We start from the raw sequence: 19,242 nt of genomic DNA, 5'->3' as shown, positions 1-19,242 counted from the left end.
TGCTTAACAGTGTTGTGGAAGTATGTTCAGTAAATCACTGTTGTCTAATGAAAACATCTTTCAACTTGTCATGCCTCTGCTTTAGTCAATACAATGTGGAACTCAACTATTATTTGAAGAAGAACTGAAATTGAATTAGCATTTTAATAGAAATGCTATTATGTAACAAAAGCAGTAGTTTTACCAGTTCTAACGATATGGTGCATGAATACACCTGTGAATGAAAATTCGTCTTCCGAAATGCATTACACATTATCTCTTCTCCATTGACACATGGGTATGCACACAGAAGCACATGGACACACATGCACAGGTTCAGGCATGTTGCAAGAACACACATACGGCTGAAATGCATACACCTTTTTACTTTCCGGTGTGTTTTCTTCAGCTGTGAAGAGCCACGGGCACCAACAGGAGGAGGTTAAGTGGGGACCTCTAGTAATGCCTCCACTTGCTCTTTGAGGCACAACAAAGAGAGGAAGTATGGCCTCTATGGAAGGAAATTCCCAGGCCTCACATGGACCTTTGCAACCTGCCCTGTGAACCCCTGAGGGGTGTCTGATAATAAACACTCAGCCAACAAAACAACCCAGAAAGGCATTTTTACCAGCATTCCTGTACTCTCATCACAGGGACAGACAACATTTCTCTGCACCTGAGGACCTGGAAAGGCCTGGATAGCCACCTGCTGACAGGGCCCAGGGATCCTAGCTTCCACTGAGCTGCACTTTCAACATTCAGACTCCCTTGGCTCCCTGAGTCTTTGAATGTGCCGGGGCTGGGGCTGGGCCTTGAGTCCCTGGAATTAGGACCACAGATGGACCAGGGCAGGTGTGGAATGCTGCATATAGGCCTGAGACCCACCTTTTCCTTTCCCATGAGACCCTCAGACACAAGCAGGGGCACTGAACCTTTAGACAATGCTGAGACCTTTCCTCAGGGATGTGCAGAGAGTGGTTAAAATAGAATGGACAGTGAAGTGAAATAAGTTTTTGTTTTGATTTTGGAATTTGAGTGTGAGGGTGCGTGTGCGCCCATTCGCACTCTCAAGTGAGCATGCATGTGGTAGCCAGAGGACAAGTTTTCCTGTCACTCCTCAAGGCCATCCACCTTGCTTTTTGAAAAGCAGCATTTCATTTGCTTAGAGTCCACCAAGAAGGCTAGGCTAGCTGGCCAGCAGGGCCTTGAAGAACTGCCTGACTTTGCCTTCCCAGCCCTTGGAACACACAGGTTACACCATATACATGTTTTTACAGAGGTTCTATGGACTAAACTCGTGTTCTCACCTTGTAGCTCAGGGTATCCTGGAACTCTCTTTGTAGCCAAGGCTGACTTTGAACTTGGAAAGACACTCCTGCCTCAGCCTAACCTAGTGCTAAGGTTAGAAGCCTGTGAGTCATACCCAGCTTAAATGGCATTCAGGGCTTCTTTGCCTACAGTAGTGGAAAAAAACAAAAACAAAAACAAAAAAACAGAGGAAAGTATTGGAAGATGGTTGTTAAATACTTTCATAGAAATGACACAAGGAACTTTAAGGAACTTTTAGCATAGTAGAATCATACTGTAAAAACTTCAGCAAAAGTCTAGTTAAGGTCAGATAACTTGTAATATATTAGTTTATTTATCCCCAAACTAATAAGGTGTGAGACCTTTTATATCTGTCTTGAAGATGAACAAATCAACGCCTGCAATAATTACAAAAGGGGTGACTCAGGGACCTGCTGCTTGCATTAGCAATTACCTCTGAAGGCATGTTGGGGCAGTGTGTGTGCTCTCAAGATGTTCTTTCTACTGTAATATGCTTAAAAGTCCCTTTGTTATACAGTTCAACTGTCTCCTCAAATGTCATCCCTGTATCAAAACTCCATCAGCAACCAGCATCCCGTCCTGATGAGGGGTATATCTTTTGCTGCAAATAGAAAGCAGACTTTTTTATTTTTGAATTGCCATCGCCGGTGTCTGAGATATTTTTAGATGAAACAGTCAGACCTGTCTCCCCATTTGCATTTGCTTAGCATGGAGGACGACCTCCATCTTGACCCCCTGCACTTGTACTGAGTTGACTGAAGGGGATGACAGCTTCCATGTTTCCCTCTAGGTGGGGTTAACAAGAGTCTCCACTCAAGCCTCCTTCTGCCCTTTGTACTGCAACAATGGGCGGAAACACAGCCTTGTTAGAGGAAATTCCCAGGGCCATGCTGGGGATGTTAGACAGTTGCTTTGCTGTGCTGTGTAGCCAAAGTGCATCTAAAAATAAACACATCGGTCTGCAAAGGTTCTAGATTGTGGCCCTGCACTGTTGATTATATTTCAAAGGGAATTTTTATTACACAGTTGTTTTTAAGAAAAGCCAACCTCTGTAAACCTGCAGAATAAACTATACTGTGCCTCTGTTTCTGCATGAAAAACTGCAGCCTTCACCAGTACTCTTTCTGTAGAGAGGATGGTTGCTGTTCTTTTCCCTTCCCCTGGGATCGCAGCATGAGGCTGATTATAGGAAGCAAAGGCGTGCTGGAATGCAGCCCAGCATCCTTAGAAGGATGTGAGGGTCCTAAACAGACCTCAAGAAGAGCCAGTTCTCCCAAGTCTATTGAGAGTCCGTATTAGCAGAGAAGTTTAGTCAGCCTGTGCCCACATACACTGATTCTCACGTCTCTAGGAATCTCCAGGTTATCAGGTGACAGAGGCTGTGATCAATTTGGTCCTTTTAACAAGGAGAAAAGGTGGGTGGGAGGCTGGAGAACCTGACATTAGAGAAGACAGCCCACCCCAGCCAGCTCCTCTCTCCCTAGAGGTCAGACACCAGACTCAGGGCATCAGAGCAGCATGGAAGTATTTAGCTTCAATATGCCTCAGTTAGATTTCTGAGTAGCTAAGACATCTTTAGCTTGCATGTGCATCCATGTAGGACTCCTGTTTCGTAGTTAGAAAAGGAGCTAGAAAAGGAGCATGCAATATTTCCCTGATTCTATGTTGCCTGAAAATATCTCCAAACACTGCAGTTTCCCACCAAATAAGAATGTGTTTGTAACACAAGGACCAAGCCACAGTCAAGCTCCAGAGTGACCTAAGAGTGGTTTGGGGTGAACTTTTCCCTTCCTCTTTGTTCTCATTTCTTTATTTGCGCCTTTTTCCTGGAAGTCCGACCTAATCAATTGTTGCAAAGATCCTATTTTTAAGTTATTGCAGTCAAAAATACAGCTAGCAAGTGAGAAGTCAGCTCACGTCACTCCAGGCTAATGATTTTTTTTTTTCAGTCCTTTATCTGGTGACTTGGATTAGGGCACTGACATCATGAGATTCTCAAGAGAGGGAAGGAACCTTCTAGGTCATCACTCAGACCCCACCCAGGCAGCCATCCCTCTGGGAACACCCTGGCTGCTGGTCTCCTGGGGTGCTGGAATGCTTCCCAGGACAGGGTGTTCCCCATCCCCTGCAGGAGAACTCACCCATTTTTAGACAATTCTGATGATGGGTAAATCCTTACGCAAATTGAGTTGAAATCTACTACCCTATAATTTCTATCCCGAAATCTGGCGGCCTGCTCTTTTTCCACGCCAGAGACCTTTAAGTAATTGAAGGCAACTTTTACAAGTTGCAGCATGTAACTCTTCCTTCAAATACCTGGTGTCCTTCAGCTGCTCTGTGGTGACCCTTGTCACTTTCACCATCTTGGCCTCTTTTAAGATCTGGGATAGCTCTTTTATTCAGTGTGACTGGGTGTATTCACAGGCTGGCACACACCAGAGTCCAGCCTCAGGGTGTCCCCTCAATTGCTCTCCACCTTTTTGAGACAGGCTCTCCTCACTGAACCTGGAGCTCACTGATTAGGTTAGATGGGGGGGGGGAGGTAGAAAGCTCTGGAGAACCACTGTGCCTCCCCTTCCTCACAGATTACAAATGTGCGTGGCCATGCCTGGTTTTTGTAGGTGATTGAGAACTCAGGTTCTCCAGTCTGCAAGGAAAGCATTTTAGCCATTGAGCCACTGAGCTCCCCACTGGCACATTTCAGCCAAGCAACTTGCTACATATGTTTGCTGAGGAATCCTCTTTTCACCTTGTGCGTTAGTATATATTTTCAGAAACAAAGTCAAGATTTAGCAAGGTACAATTACTTATTTAAGAAAGTAACAGCAAGGAATTTTAAATGTTCAGCTAGGTGAGGTGCCGCTCAACTGGAATCCGAGCACTTAGAAGCAGAAGGGCCAAGAGTTCAAGGTTCCTTCCTCCCTGTCTATTTTTTTAAGATGGGGGTCAGCATGCAGCCCTGTCTCCAGAAAGGGTGGTGGAGAAGGAGGAGAAGGAAGAAGGATGAGAACAGGGGACAAAGAGGAGAGAGAGAGAGAGAGAGAGAGAGAGAGAGAGAGAGAGAGAGAGAGAGAGAGATGATGTATGGCCATTCACTAGAGCAGGATATCATCCCTTTTTAGGACTAAAACCAGTGCTTATTACTTACAGAGATGATTGCAGATTTGAGGAGCTGCAGGGCTGTTGTACACAAGTGTAGTAAGTGAAAGGTAGAGCAGTGTGATCAACAGGAAGCAAGGAAGAATTCTGGATGTCCCGGAGACATCTATTGGGAAATTTGCAGTGGCAGAGGGTCAAGAAAAAGAGGGTTAAAAGACAGGGAAAGAAGTCACTTGAGAACGCCTGAGCTCTTGTGGCACCTTAAGTCTGGTGGTTGGGTCTGGGAACATGTCAATAGGCTTGTTTTTCTTGCAGCTCCCTTGGAGTTGTTGCTATGTGGATGGAGCCTTAGGAAAAAAAGGTACCAAAGGGCAATGTGAACATCTATGGCTGGCGTTAAGGGAAGAGTGACAGAATGACTCCCTTAGGGTCTCCTTGTGACTTTGCCTCAAAAAATAAGAGCTCATTGCCCTTCAAATGATCATGAGAGGTGGGGGTGTAGCTCAGATGGTAGTGAGCTTGCTTAGCATGTAGGAAATCTGGGTTCCATCTCTGGTACAGCGTAAACTGGGCATGACAAAAGCAGACATGGAAGCCCAACACTTGAAGGTAGAAGCAGGGACATCAGAAGTTCAAGGACTTGTCTGGCTACATAGTTCAAGACCAGCCTGGGACACATAAGAACCTCTCTCAGAACTCTTATCCTGAGCCCGTGTGAGAGCAGAGGCACCCTGACCTCTGTACACAGAGTGACCTCTGTCCACCTAGTGACACCAACACAGCCCTGTTCAACACTGCACAAAACCACAGCTTAGAGAAGGGGTGTAGATCCAAAGTCACCTGGCAAGACAGGCACAGGTACAGGTGTTTCAGCCAGAGACTCCACAAAACGCTGGGAGTCTTTCTGAGTGACGTCATTGTCCTAAACCTCCCGATGACCTTAGTTGCACGTGTTAACATTTGTTAGCCACCAGATCTCTTTGTTTTCTCATTCTCTTTTCTTTCTTTCTTTTCTTTGCAGGCGGGGGCAAAGAGTAGGAGGGAGGATGCTGAAAGGTCCTCTGCTCAGGTTCACATGGGTTCATTTGTCATCATGTTCCTACTGCACTACCAGCTGCCTGACAGGCAGAGGGTGTTCCAGACGCATGGCTGAGAAAGTAAATCCCTGACTTAGTGTGGGAAAAGAATGGAGAGCAGGGTTAGGAAGTACCTAACCAGAGAGGTTAGCTATCCAGAGGCACGCAGAGACTTCAAACCAAACAAAACATAAAACAAACAAAAACAACCACCCAGCACATGGTAGATCCTCAAAATACTCGGCGAGTCACCGAATCCAGCAAATTCTCAGCAAAGGAGCACGGGAAGATGTTATAGACTTTGGCAGTCTTCCTGGAAAATTTCTTACTATACATCTCATTCTGATCATTCATTTAAATTGTTCAGCTAGCACACACATTCATTTGTTCCCTCATTCATTCATTCATTCATTCATTCAGGAAGTCAGATAATGATGACTGATATGCATGATACAACAGACGTTGCCGTGTGTGCCATGGATTCAGAAACAAAACACCGGAGTCTAGTCAAGGATGAGAAAACCCATAGCAACTGTACTCTGTATGCCATAAAACCCGAAGCCCCAGGGTGCTTAGTGGGGGGGGGGGTGGACTGAATGTGAGGCTGAATGAGAGGAAAATAAGGCTATAATGGGTAATTGGGGAGAAGCTGAGCGGAGGTATCCAAGCAGAGACAGAAGCACACCCAGACATTGATGGGCAGCAGGGTGATCTCATGATGAGGGAAGTGGCCCAGGCACAGCCGAGGAGTCAGGTGGTGGGAGGTGAGGCTAGCAGGGTTAGTTATGGAGCAGGCCTTGAAAGAGTCATCTGCTCTCCCTACAGGCAGGACCTGGCAAGATTTATTATATGTGTTTCCCACCCAGGAACATGGAGATGGGGGTTTGCATTTCTAAGGAGCCCCTAAGTGATGCCCAATACAAATGGTCCCTGGTGCCCCGTAGGTAGCAGAGCTGTAGGCTGAGGGATGTGGATTTGAAGACACAGCCCAGGTGGGGAATGACAAAATCACAATTACATTTTGCCAAGAACTCTGTAGCAAGATATGGAGGGTGGATGGAAAAAGGCAATACCAAAGCTAAGTACACAGCTGCAAATAAATAAATAAATAAATAAATAGCATCTAAACCAAGGAAGCTAGAGGGAAGAGTTCAGCTCCTTGGCTGATAGTCTTTGAAGTCAGAGCAAGTACCTCTCCTCCAGGAAAGGCTGGTTATGAGGGGGGCATGGAGCTATACAGCATAAGCTCTCAACACGCGATTCAGAACTCCAGGAACTGAATCTGCCTCGCCTTTCTCCGGGTCTCAGCTGCATCATCTTGAACCCCACTAACATCTAGCCAAGGTGGCCAGGTAAAGAACCAGCAAAAGAATTTCCACGCCAAACAGGTAAAGCCAGGCTTTGTAGCTATCACTGGATACCTATTTTAGGAACTCTCAGGAAGAGCAAGAAAGTTCTGTAAAGAAAACACAGATGTCCACCAAATCCCTGAACAGTATGTCTATTTAAAAAATAAAAAGCATGGTTTTGTAAACAAGAAACAACCGTGCTGTTGCTAGCATCTTCACCATCCACCTTGATATATTTCTAAATTGAAAACTAATCAAAACAATGGTGGTAAAGGTCTGCACAGCAGGGAAAAGGCAAATCAGAGTACAACATTTCCCCCTTCATCACACAGAAGCCAAAACATACAACCCCTAATGAGATGTTCCTCCAAAGAAAACAAGAGTCAGGCTTTGTGTTTCATGTACTACGCTGGTCACTATGCTCTAGCCAAAGACACATGAACTCAAAACAACCAACCAGAATACCCTCTGCCTGCCACTATTTGCCCACACAATCTTGTAACCCAGCAGATCTCCAGGAGGCACACAGGTCGAGCACAGGCAGACATGGCAGAGTGCTGGGAGCCTTTGCTTTAGAGAAGCTAGCTAGCTTCTCACATCCAAGGAGACAAAAAGAAACAGCCACACAGGCTCCTACCTTTCTCTTCAGCAGTGGGCAGCCTCTTCACATTTACTCCTAGATGGAAGATCTGCCCCAAGACCTCTGAGGAGTGGGGAAACTTAAGAGCGTCCCATTCCTTCAGGCAACCAGAGGAGGGTAGAGTTTCTCCAGATCAGACTTGGATGCTCCCAGGCTCACATAGGCTTCCAGACCTCAGGGCAGAGGTGAACTGTGGCTGGCTGTTCCTCAGGGCAGGAAGAAACTGGGAGGCACCGTGTGGCTGGAGGTGGGGGCGGAGGCTGGGGAAGGGAAGTAATCTGGGGACTGTAATAAATGAGAAATTCTCTCCACATGATTTCCTGTATTTGGTGCCTCTTGCCTCTCTCAGGCTCCCCAGAGGAAATCAGAAATTTAAACTTGTCCTTTTGGCCACTGAGAGAGGAGAGAATAAACATGCTAAGAACCATGAAAATCAGGAGAAGCGGGCAGCAGGCAGGGAGCTCATAGGCCAGCTTCCTTTATCTTTAACCAAGTCCTTTCTAGCTGAAGTTTCTCCAAGTGTTTAACTTTGCAAAAGTCAAGGATGCCTTCCTCCTCTTCCATGCAGCTCCTGGCCATGGTCCAGATGTCGTGTGGCAGAGCAGCCAGTGAGAAGCATGTCAACACAGGCTCAGGAAGAGGGTCTCCCTGCCCTCAGGAGAAGCTAGCACTGCTCTGTTTATGGAAAGGCTCGTGACAGTCTTTATTAATCTGGGGAGAAAAAAAAATCCTAATAATTCTCAAGCCATTCTTGTGCCAGGGCTTGAAGGGCGTTCTACGCTCCATAGATTGCGGCAAGCAGGGCCCTCTCTTAATCAAGTGTGAAGTTCTTTGTAAGCTGAAAAAGAAAGGCACTCATTCCAAAGTGTAAAAATCCAACATGGTGGCAATAGAGCATTCAGCCAAGGACAGGAGGGAGGCCTCTGTGAGCACAGGGCTCAGTATAACTGCAGAGTAATCCACCAAGCTGGTCCCAGGTATAGGAAGATGCTCGGACTTCTAAATGAGTTGACTTCAGGAGGCTTAGACTCTACTATTTTGCTTTGTGGGGTGAAGTATATTAGAAGCCTGTCCATGGAAGGAAATGCTGGGCGTGTGAAGAGATACATGTAGTCAGGTTTTTTTTTTTCCTTTGGGCTCATAAATAATGACATAGATAATCTTTATTAATTATGAACGCTCTGTCTGTAGCTTAGGCTTGTTCCTAACTAGCTCTTACAACTTAAATATTAAAGCCTATTTATATTAGTCTACATTCTACCACCTCTCCTATCTTGCACCTCCTGTTTTCTCTGGCTGGCAACGTACCTTTCTTTTTTCCCAGAGTCCTTTCTGTTCCTGGAAGTCCTGCCTAACCTCTTCCTGCCTAGTTATTGGCCATTTAAAATGGCTCTTTATTAAACCAATCACAGTGACACATCTTCATACAGTGTATAAATGTCGCACAACAGGTAACAGACTACAAAGTGTCAATTAAAATCACACCAGTTGACTCCTTGCCAACACCAGTTACCTGGGAAACTGCCCTAAAAACAGTCTCCATCATCTGTTTCCCATGATTAGAATCTTGTACCGCCTTAAGAAGAAAAGCCAAACACTTCACCATGACATAGAACAACATATCCTGATTTACCTCGTTTCCCTTCTGTGTGCCCTGTGTAATTCTTCTTCTCATCGCCTCCTTTCCTACCTCTCTTCACTTCTGGGAATTAGTCTACACAGAAGGCAGAGTCTTTGCTTCAGTGTCCTTTGACTCTCACAGCCCCCCAAACACATTCTCTAATAACCCAGCAACTATGTTTACTTCCCTCACAACACTCAAAGCCAGGAAACCCGTCTTCCGACCCCCCATCTCTGTCACTCTCTGAGGTATAAACCATATCTCCAGGATACATGACTCAGAAATATTTGATATCTGTAAGTCGAGAGTGCCTGGGAAGAATGTGTATGAATTACCATCACATAGGATCTTAAGGAGGAAGAGAAAGAAAGCACATATCGAGGTTAAGGTTTTACAGTTTAAACTCTGGCAGATGGAGTGCAGTGTCTTCCCGGGAAACACTATCAGCATTTCATGTTTACTAAAATGCCATAGTTTGTTATGTCCTTGCAGGCTGTGAGTAGATGATGGCCACTATTCAAAAAATGAATCTTTAAGAGTTAGACATGCTGGGGCTGGAGAGATGGCTAAGTCATTAAGAGTACTGGCTGCTCTTCCAGAGGACACGGGTTCAATTCCCACCACCCACATGTTGGCTCACAATGGCTTGTAACAACAAGTGCCAAGGAATTTGACACCCTCCTCTGGCCTCTGTGCAGACCAGGCATGCACAAGATGCACAAGCATACATGTAGGCGAGAAATAAATAATTAAATAAAATGTTTGATTTAGCCCTGCCTCTCAGTGAAGGGACATTCATGTGTCTCACTTTCTACCCTCAATCCAATACAACTGGCAAGGTGAACACATTTGATCTGGCTTGGGGAGAAGCGGAAATTTTATTCCAAAAGGAATTGTCTTGGGTTCATCCCAATTTTCATGCAAAGAAAAAGGAAGTGTCAGCATTTCTCGAAACACAAGCTTAGCCATTTTTTTTCCATGTCTGAGGAAAGGGAAAGATGCTTAAAAATGGGATTCAAGCTTTAAGGACTGCCAAGGGGGCTTTGCATATCTTTTCTCTCAACTTAGCTTTTTAAAAGCAAAGGTTATAGAGCCAGAGAGATTAAGAACACTCACTGCTCTCCCCGAATGCCCAAGTTTGGTTCATAGCAGCCACATGGGGTGGCTCCCAACCACTTGTAACTAGTTCCACGCTCTTTTGGTCTCCTTCTGTACTGGCACGCATGGGGCTCACATGTACATAAATGAAAGTCAATATAAGTCTTTAAAACGTTTAGATGTGCTCAGAAGAACAGTGATTAAAGTTAGTAAGGGTGAGGGGAAGCATGGGTCCCGGAGACACAAGGAGAGAAGGGGGAAGCAGACAATGGCAGGTGGGAGACTTGGAGAGAAGGGATGAGTAGACAAAGGAAAGGAGACAGGAAGGTAGGGGCCTTCACCATCGCACAGCAGCATTTCCTGGAAGGGCAGCGTCAAGGCAGACTGTGCTTCCAGCTTGATTTCTTCATCTTTTCTCTCTCCACCAGGCTGAGGGAGATTCTAGAGCACAGCTCAGTGGCTGCCATTGCATTTTTCTTGGACTCCGAAGCAGTATTAAAGCCACACAATCATTTGTCATTTTATGGTTTAGAACATGTCCACGACAGTCACCACTGGAATTTCTAAGCAAGCATTTGGGTTCCTTCCCGTGGCACTCCAGAATCAAGTGGTCACATTGTCTGTTTACAAAGGCCGTTCTTAGCTGAGAAGCTCCACTCGGGGCTGCCTGGTTCAGTACAAGCAATGCCAGCATGTGCGAAGACAATCCAGTCACGTGCACTCGGAGTAGCCAGTTTTGTGCTCAGAACTGGAAGATTTTTAAGATTTTTTTTAATTTGTGTTGGGAGGGGGCGCACATGCACCTATTGAGGGCCTTGCTGGAGAGGTTAGAAGAGGGGTCAGATCCCCTGGAGATGGAATTTCAGGCTGTTGTGAGCCCTCCGATGTGGATGCTAGGACCTACATTTGGATCCTCTGGAAGAACAGCAAGCCCTTTGATCTGCTGAGCCATCTCTCCAGCCCCATGCACATATATCTAAAATAAAGCAAAGGTATTAATTAACTGAGTTATTTGCATTTTTCTTAGCAACTCATAGTTTGGCTTCTAGTTAGTGGATATTGTTTCTATTAAAAATGGTAGCATTGGGAAAGACAGTGGAAGATGTTAAAATGGAACAAACCCAGGATCATCCTGTCAGCAGAATGCTGAGTAGCACCTTGGATATCTTTCAGTGAAGGGGTATGACTCTATAGGGGCCTGTCTTTCTTATTATCTTTGGCCATTTTGTAATTATTTTTACAGAAACTAGTGGTACAGTAAATGATTCTCATTTTAGAAATGGAAATTCATTTTGTTTGGTGGGGTACAGTTTAATCAATGTCCCCTCTGTACAAACACTTATTCTGATAAATTTTCACTATATTTCACTATATTTTCATTCATTATAACTATTATCCAGCTGTGCACGTAATAGCAAGTGCAGTTCTGCCTTTATGACCATCTATGTATAAATATACCTGTTCTTTGGGACAAATGTAAATGCCTTATACCCCCCTTTATTAACACATGAGCTAGAGGCAACCTCTGTTGTGTATATATGTCATATTAAGGTAAGTATTATGATTTTGCCATTTTGAAAATGATCCTTGGAAAGAAGGGCGATGTTAACATAGCTGACAGTGTGTTGTTTCGACAATTTCCAATGGCAGGCTCTTTCCTTAAATGTTAGGACTTGTTTCTGATGGTGCCTGACTATCTAAAATAAAAGCAGAGGACAAACAAAGCATGTTGATTGTTGAAGTAAAATGACAAGAGGACAAGTAGCCAAATGGAACACCTAGCTCTCACCTGCTCGGGCACAGAGAATCAAAGCAACAGGTGTATGGGGACATTTTGAGGTCATTGACTGTGGGCAAGGCCTGGAGATCAGCAAGAGAGAGACTGGAACCTTGTAAGGTGCAGACAGCTGAGATAGCAACAGAAATACCCAGCACCCACCACTGTGGCTCTACAACTCTTAGAGTCTGTCTTGTGAAGGCATGTAGAGAATTCCAGCAAGTTCTACTAGGAAGTATCATAATCTCCTCAGGCTTATAACCCACTAGATAAGTAACCTACCTGTACAGGGTCTCAAATCATCATCTCCCAGTGAACCCTCAGGGTGTTGTGACAAGGACTGATCTCCCCTCCACAACCCCATTTAATTTTATGTGCATGGGTGTTATGCCTGAATGTATGGTTTTGCACTAAGTGGATGCAGTGTCCATAGAGACCAGAAAAGGCTATTTGGATTCCCTGGGACAGGTCACAGATGGTTGTGAGCTTCCATGTGGGTGCTAGGAATTGAACCTGGGTCCTCTTGCAAGAGTAAGCAGTGCTCTCTCTCTCTCTCTCTCTCTCTCTCTCTCTCTCTCTCTCAAGACAGGGTTTCACTATATAGCCTCTGGCTGTCCTAGAACCCACTCTGTAGACCAGGCTTGTCTCAACCTTACAGAGATCCACCTACCTCTGCCTCCCAAGTCCTGGGATTAAAGGCATGCATCACCACCACCTGGCTCAGCCATCTCTCTAATCCCTTAATGAACTATCTTGAAAAGAGAGGCAAGAGAGACTGGATGGATTCAAAACTGAATTCCTATGAGTTTTTTCAGTGCTTAGGAATGACCCCCAAAGTCATGAACATTCAGGTAAACACTGTCAACTGAGCCACAGCACCAGCTTTCGCTACTGGATTTTACCAAACTTTTAAAGAAGTTGATCCCAGTTCTTCTCAGGCCATTCTCTACAATTGAGATAAAAGAAACTCTTCCAAATTCATTCTGAAGCCAGCACCACCCTACTACTAGACAAGGATACAACAACAACAAACTACATACCAATATGTATGCAAAATGTTTGCAAATCAAATTGAACAGTGTATAAAAATGTCTTTTGTCATGGTCAAGTTGGTGTCTTTTCAGGCATGCAAGGAGGGTTAAACACATGCAAATCAATAAGTGTAACAATGTATCAAAACAACAGATAAAGATTACGGTGTTCTCAATAGATGTCAAATAGCACTCAATAAATCCAGCACCAAAAGGCTGTGGAGGTGGCTCACTGCGTTCTGTGTAAGCATAAGGACTTGAGTTTGTTTTCCCAGTAGCCAAGTAAAAAAGTTGGCCATGGTAACTGGTACATGCTTGCTATGGCAGAAGTGGGAAACAGTGAAAGGTTGATTGATGGGGGGAGGGTCTTATTGTTTATCTTATTGGTTGATGAATAAAGCACTGTTGGCCAATAGGAAAACAAGATATGTAGGACTAGGAGTCGAGGAGGATTCTGGGAAATGTAGTAGAGGGAGAGTCACCATGTGAGCCCAGGAATACAGGATGCTTGCTGCTGACATCCTCAATAATATACATTTATAAAATATATAGTTTAACAGTTATGGTTGATAATTAAAACTGAGCTAGCAGATAACAAATCCTAGTCATTGGCCAGCAGCATTTGCACCTAATATTAATCTCTGTGTGTTATTTAGCTAATTCTTAGTTGACAGTGATTATCTGAAAAAAATATGGGGAAAGTGAGAGAGGATGGCACCTGACATGGACCTGAGGCCTCTAGGTGAAAACACATGGAATTCATACTTGTATACATATGCTCATACATGTCCCCATACATGTTATGATGAAAGTCCTGAAAGAGCTATAGAAGTTCTTCAATAGAGCAAAGACGATATAGATGATGAATCCATAGCCAACATGGTAAGAAAGAGGAAAAGATCATTTTTTCTGGGATTAGTGATGACACTTTTATTCAACATAGTACTAGACTATTTAGCCAGAGCAATTAGACAAGGGGCTGAAATCAAAACTATACAGTTACAGAAGACATCAAATTATCCCTATCGACAGAAGTCATGGTATGTATATAACCACTTTCATCAAAACTTCCACCAAAAGATTACTAATTCGGTAAAGTAAAATGATTAAAATCAATACACAGAAGCCAATAACTTTTCTAAATATTGATAATGAATTTACTGAGAGAGAAATCATTGAATCAATTCCATTTGCAACAAATACCAAAAAAAAAAAAAAATAAAACACTAAGAATAAATGTAACCAAGGAAAGACTTCTTGAAATACTGAAAAAAGAAATTGCAAACCAAAACCTCATGTTTCAGGATGAGAAAAATTAACATTGTTAGAATGTCCACAGTCAAGGTCATCTACAATTCTATTGCAGGGCTTTAGTTTATAAATCCTAAAATTGATGTAGAAGCACAAAAGACTCTGAATAACCACAGCAATCTTGAACAAAAAGAACAAAGCTGTAAGCACCCTGGTATCTGGATTCAGGACAAACTACAAAGCCACCGTGACCAGAACAGCATGGTACTGGGCACAGAGGCAGACACACAGATCAATATAACCATCACAAACTTAGGAATGAGTTGTCAATCCTTGGTCAACTGGCTCTTAGAAGTGCTACCAATGGCTTAAGCCAGAGAAGGGGCAGCATCTAACCACTAGTGCTGGGAAGACTTGGTGTTCGTACAGGGAAGATGAAACTCAACCCCCATCTCTCACCCCATATAAGCATCCATTCAAGATGGATGGAAGAACTAAATGTAAGACTTGAAACTTGGAGCACAGGGAACACTTAAAGGCATTGGTGCAAACACTGGCTTTCCTGGGTAGGGTCTTAAAAGCTCAGGATAGAAAGAAAGAAAGGAAGGAAGATAGAAAGAAAGAAAGAAAGAAAGAAAGAAAGAAAGAAAGAAAGAAAGGGTACTACACTGGGAGAGAGAGAGACAGAGAGACAGAGAGACAGAGAGACAGAGAGACAGAGAGACAGAGAGAGCTAGCTTTCTTTTAGCAAAGGAAACTATGCCTGAAGAAACAACCTGGAGAATGGGAGAAAGTATCTGCTGACTGAGAGATGGTAAAGTTTCAAAACTCAACAACACAAAGCAAAAACCTACTTCTGAAAAATGGGCAAATATACAGTGCTCAAAAGAAGAAACAGTCAACACTATGTGAAAAATAATATATATCATTAAGTGTCAAGGAGATGCCAATCAAAACTGTGATGAGATAACATCTCATCCCAGTAAGGATGACTATTATCAAAAAAGGCAAAAATCAAAAAGGAAGGAAGAAACGAAGGAAGGGAGAGAGAGTGGAAGGGAGGGAGGAAAGAAGGAAAGAAGGGAGGAAGGGATGGAATGAAGAAAGAAAGAAAGAAAGAAAGAAAGAAAGAAAGAAAGAAAGGAAGGAAGGAAGGAGGGGGGAAGGAAGAGAGGGAGAGAGGGGGACAGACAGAAAAGTAGAAAAAAGAGACTGGTAAGGTTGTAGAGAAAACAGAACTCTTACACACTGTTGGTAGAATGCAGATTGGTACAGCAACTGTGCAAAGCAGGTGTGAGTCCTTGGAAAACTAAAAATAGACCTGGTATGTAACCCAGCTAACTCACCTCTGGTTATATACACAGAGAAAAGCAAACCAGCAAAACAGAGATACCTGTGTGCCCACATTTATTGCAACACAGATCACAACAGCTAGGATACAGAATCAGCCTAGGTGCCCAGCAACAGGAGAATGGGTAAGAAAAACAAGGCTACTCCACACACTGGCGTTTTATCCCACCACATGTAACACTGAAACCTGGACATTTGTAGTAAAATAGATGATATTTATGTTAAGTAACATGAACCCAATATAGGAAGACAAGTCTATAAATGCTTTGTTTTGTTCTGTTTTTAGTGTATAGAAGCGGAGAGGAGTTCCTTTTGAAAGGTGTGATGGTTTGAAGAAGAATGGTCCCCATAGGCTCACATATGTGACTGCTTGGTTCCTAATTATTGTAACTGTTTTGGGAAGGATTAGGAGGTGGGGCCTTGTTGGAGGAGGTGTGCCATTGGGGATGAAGCCACATCATCCCCAGTCATCCCGGTTCTCTGAGTCTAGCTTATGGATAAGATGTAAGCTCCCAGCTCCGTGCCTTCATACCTGCTTCCAAGTTCCTCACCCTCTGAACCTATAGGTAAGTCTCCAGTTAAATGCTTTCTCTTATAAATTGCCTTGGTCATGCTGTCTCTTCACAACAATGAAAAGTAACTAAGACGGGGGCAATGGTGATCACTAGGAATTGGGAAGGTGTAAAGAGGTGTATGGAGGACCAACAAGATGGCTCTGTGAGTAGAGGCACTTGCAACCAAGCCTGATTACCTGACTTCAATCCCTAGACCCACATAGTAGAAGGACAGAACTGATTCCCACAAATTGTTCTGTGGCCTCTGGCACACACACACACACACACACACACACACACACACACACACACACACCACTAACAAACAAATTATAAATATAAAAAACGTGGTTAGGAAGTAAGTGGCTTTGATCAGTGCGTGCCACAGATGTGGGTCAAATATCATATTGAAGTCATATATAGATACAGCATGTGTCAAGAACAAAAGCATATGGTGGGACTGTTAGCTGAATATTAGGAGTTTCAGTCAGGACAGATGGCAAAGCCTACGGCAGGACTATACAAGCCAAGAGGACAGGAGTTGACCAGGTCTAGGGAAAGAGGTCTATGTTTGGACCAATGACTTTGATAAGGAAAGGACATTCGTGTCACCAAACAGGGATCTTTAAAACAGAATTCATAGGCATTCTAGCCATGTAGATAACTATTTAGAGATGTCTTACTACCTCATGGTCATGGCAAACCCATCAACAAAGAAGACCATGGTTGTTACCCAGTAAGCACTTTATTGACTGAGCTGTCTCCCTGGCCTTTTGTCTTACATTCTAGATCTTTGGCTTTACAACCTGTCTGTTCAAATAACAAAAATCAGAGTACCAAAAATTAGTTAAGATACTACATGCTTTTGACAGAGGTGAACTTGACCAATTTTCTCTAAATGCAAAACTCATGGATGCTTGCCGTGCTTTGTTTCCTTAACAGCCTGTGTTAATTGTACAGAACAACAGATGGGGTTTGTTATGGCACTTTCATTGCATGTATATAATGTGTTTTGATCACAGCCATCCTACTAATCCTCCCTTACTCCACCATCCACTTTTCCTTAGTAGATCTACGTTCATGAACAAAACCCTAACCCACCCACAGATCACGCATATGAAAAATACGTATTTGTTTTTCTGAGTCTGGTTTATTTCACTTAACATGATTTCCAATTCTATCTGTTTTCCTGCAAGTGATAGAATTTTGTTCTTGTGTATGACTGAATAACTCTTCTTTAACATAAAATAAAAACAAAACAAACAAACAAAAAAACCAGAATGAAAATGATTGGTTACAGTTCTTATTACTTCTGTTATGGAAAATCTGTCTCATCCCGTATCTCTCAAGCCTCTGGGATTCTCCAAAAGGGAAGTTGTATTCTTCAGTGCCATCCTCCCTGGGACCCCAATGAATAATTGACAGCACAGCTTGGTTCTTGGTTTCTGCAACCACAACCTCCCACTTCCCAAAGCCCAGTTGGCATAATACTGTTGAGTAAAACAGACTTCTATTAAATGTCAGAGAAAAGAGAAAATGATAGCTAGGTCATACCTCAGGAAACCTCTTAAGTGTTCACTGATCATCCAGGTCCTAAAGTTCCCCCCTGAATTTGCTGCATAGGAGATGGCTATGGTGGTGCTCTCCTCATGATTCTGTCCATGTGCTATGACTGGAGTTGGGTATGGTGGTGCTCTCCTCATGACTCTGTCCATGTGTTGTGACTGGTGATGGTTACAGAGGCGTTCTCCTGACTCTGGTCTATGGCTGTGACCGGGTACCTCTTCCTTTCCTGGGCCTCCCAGCATCTTTTCTTGCTCCCTGTCTGGTTCCATCTGTCACTACTCTATGAAGTGCTAAATTCTCAAAACCCACAGAAGTTCAGCCTCTTTATTTTCATTCATGCTTACAAGTGTTCAGTGGGTACCAATTTTGACCTCTACCCAACCCAATTAAGGTATCTAAAAGAAGCACCCATCAGGAGCTTGTGCATCTTAACTTCCCAGTGTGTGTGTGTGTGTGTGTGTGTGTGTGTGTGTGTGTGTGTGTGTGTGTGTCTAATCTATATTCTAAGCATATTTGCTGCATCTTAGTCAGCCCCGTAGCCCTCATTGTCCCACCCACTGTTGAATATATTTATCAATGACTGTGGATGCTAGCTTGCATGAGGCCAACAGGTAGATGGAATAGACAAGGAGACTGGAGACTAGTTTCTGTTACTGACTGAAAGGCCTTGTTTGCAGAGTCACTGGTGACTCAGAGCTAGTAGACAGAAAAGTGCACACATGTAACATTGACAAGATCTCAAAGTTCAATGCACTTTCTAGAATGTTCTGTTTCTTTGTTTGGGTCTTAGTTACTGGGTATTTTCTATAAATACTACACATCTGAGGAAACCATTTCCCCCCTGTCCTTTATATTCTGGAATGAGACATGTTCTGGAATGAGCTGCCTTCAGCGTCTCTGTGGGTGAGCACTTGCTCCAGGGTGTGGGTTGCCCTCAGATGGAAACCGCTTCCTGTGATTTACCATTGTCAAACTCACCCTCACACTTCACAGAAGATTCACTCATCCTTCGCAGGGGATGACTCCTGTGCTCTTGGCCTCAATGACCCATCATTTCTTCTCACAGAATCAGTTCATTCTCAGCTCTTCACTTTTCAGGATCAACAGAAACATTTTATGTTCTTTATTCATATTTGTGCTGGTTGCTTTTTATATGTCAACTTGCCACAACATATATTCACCTGAGAAGAGACTCAACAGAGGGATTTTGTAGATCAGGTTTACCTGTGCGTCGGTCTATGGGTGATCATCTAGACTGTTAATGTAGTAAGACCCAGCCAACTATGGGTAGCACCATTCCCTAGGAGGGGCTTCTGTGCTATGAGACAGGAGAAAGGTAGATGGAAGCTAGAAGCAGAAGTGGGCTGCATGAGTACATTGGTTTCTATCAGCTCTTGATCTTGACTGTGATGTGACTTGCTATCTGAGGTACTGCCTTCACTTCCCTTTAATCCTGACTAACCTGGAATTGTAAGCATTATAAGGCCTCTCTTCTTCTATGTTGCTTTTTGTTGAGGTATAT

General features: G+C 43.7%; 1 protein-coding gene and 1 non-coding gene across 2 annotated transcripts in view; one reads left to right on the top strand and one right to left on the bottom strand.

Annotated features, from left to right (window-relative positions):
* Positions 1-7,673, bottom strand: part of Adgrf5 (adhesion G protein-coupled receptor F5) — a 95,009-nt gene extending 87,336 nt beyond the window's left edge. Inside the window, exon 1 of the mRNA XM_027387457.2 lies at positions 7,470-7,673. The gene's annotated coding sequence lies outside the window, so the exon portion shown is untranslated. The remainder of the gene's footprint in view (positions 1-7,469) is intronic.
* Positions 7,674-9,871: 2,198 nt separating this feature from the next.
* LOC113832334 lies at positions 9,872-9,998 on the top strand. Its single transcript, XR_003479555.1, has one exon. It is a non-coding gene; the product is annotated as a small nucleolar RNA SNORD22 (small nucleolar RNA).
* The last annotated feature ends 9,244 nt before the right edge of the window (positions 9,999-19,242 follow it).

The sequence above is a fragment of the Cricetulus griseus genome (assembly GCF_003668045.3).
Source record: "Cricetulus griseus strain 17A/GY chromosome 1 unlocalized genomic scaffold, alternate assembly CriGri-PICRH-1.0 chr1_1, whole genome shotgun sequence".
Taxonomy (NCBI): domain Eukaryota; kingdom Metazoa; phylum Chordata; class Mammalia; order Rodentia; family Cricetidae; genus Cricetulus; species Cricetulus griseus.
Note: the sequence above shows the minus strand (reverse complement) of the source record. Positions and strands in the feature narration are given on the sequence as shown.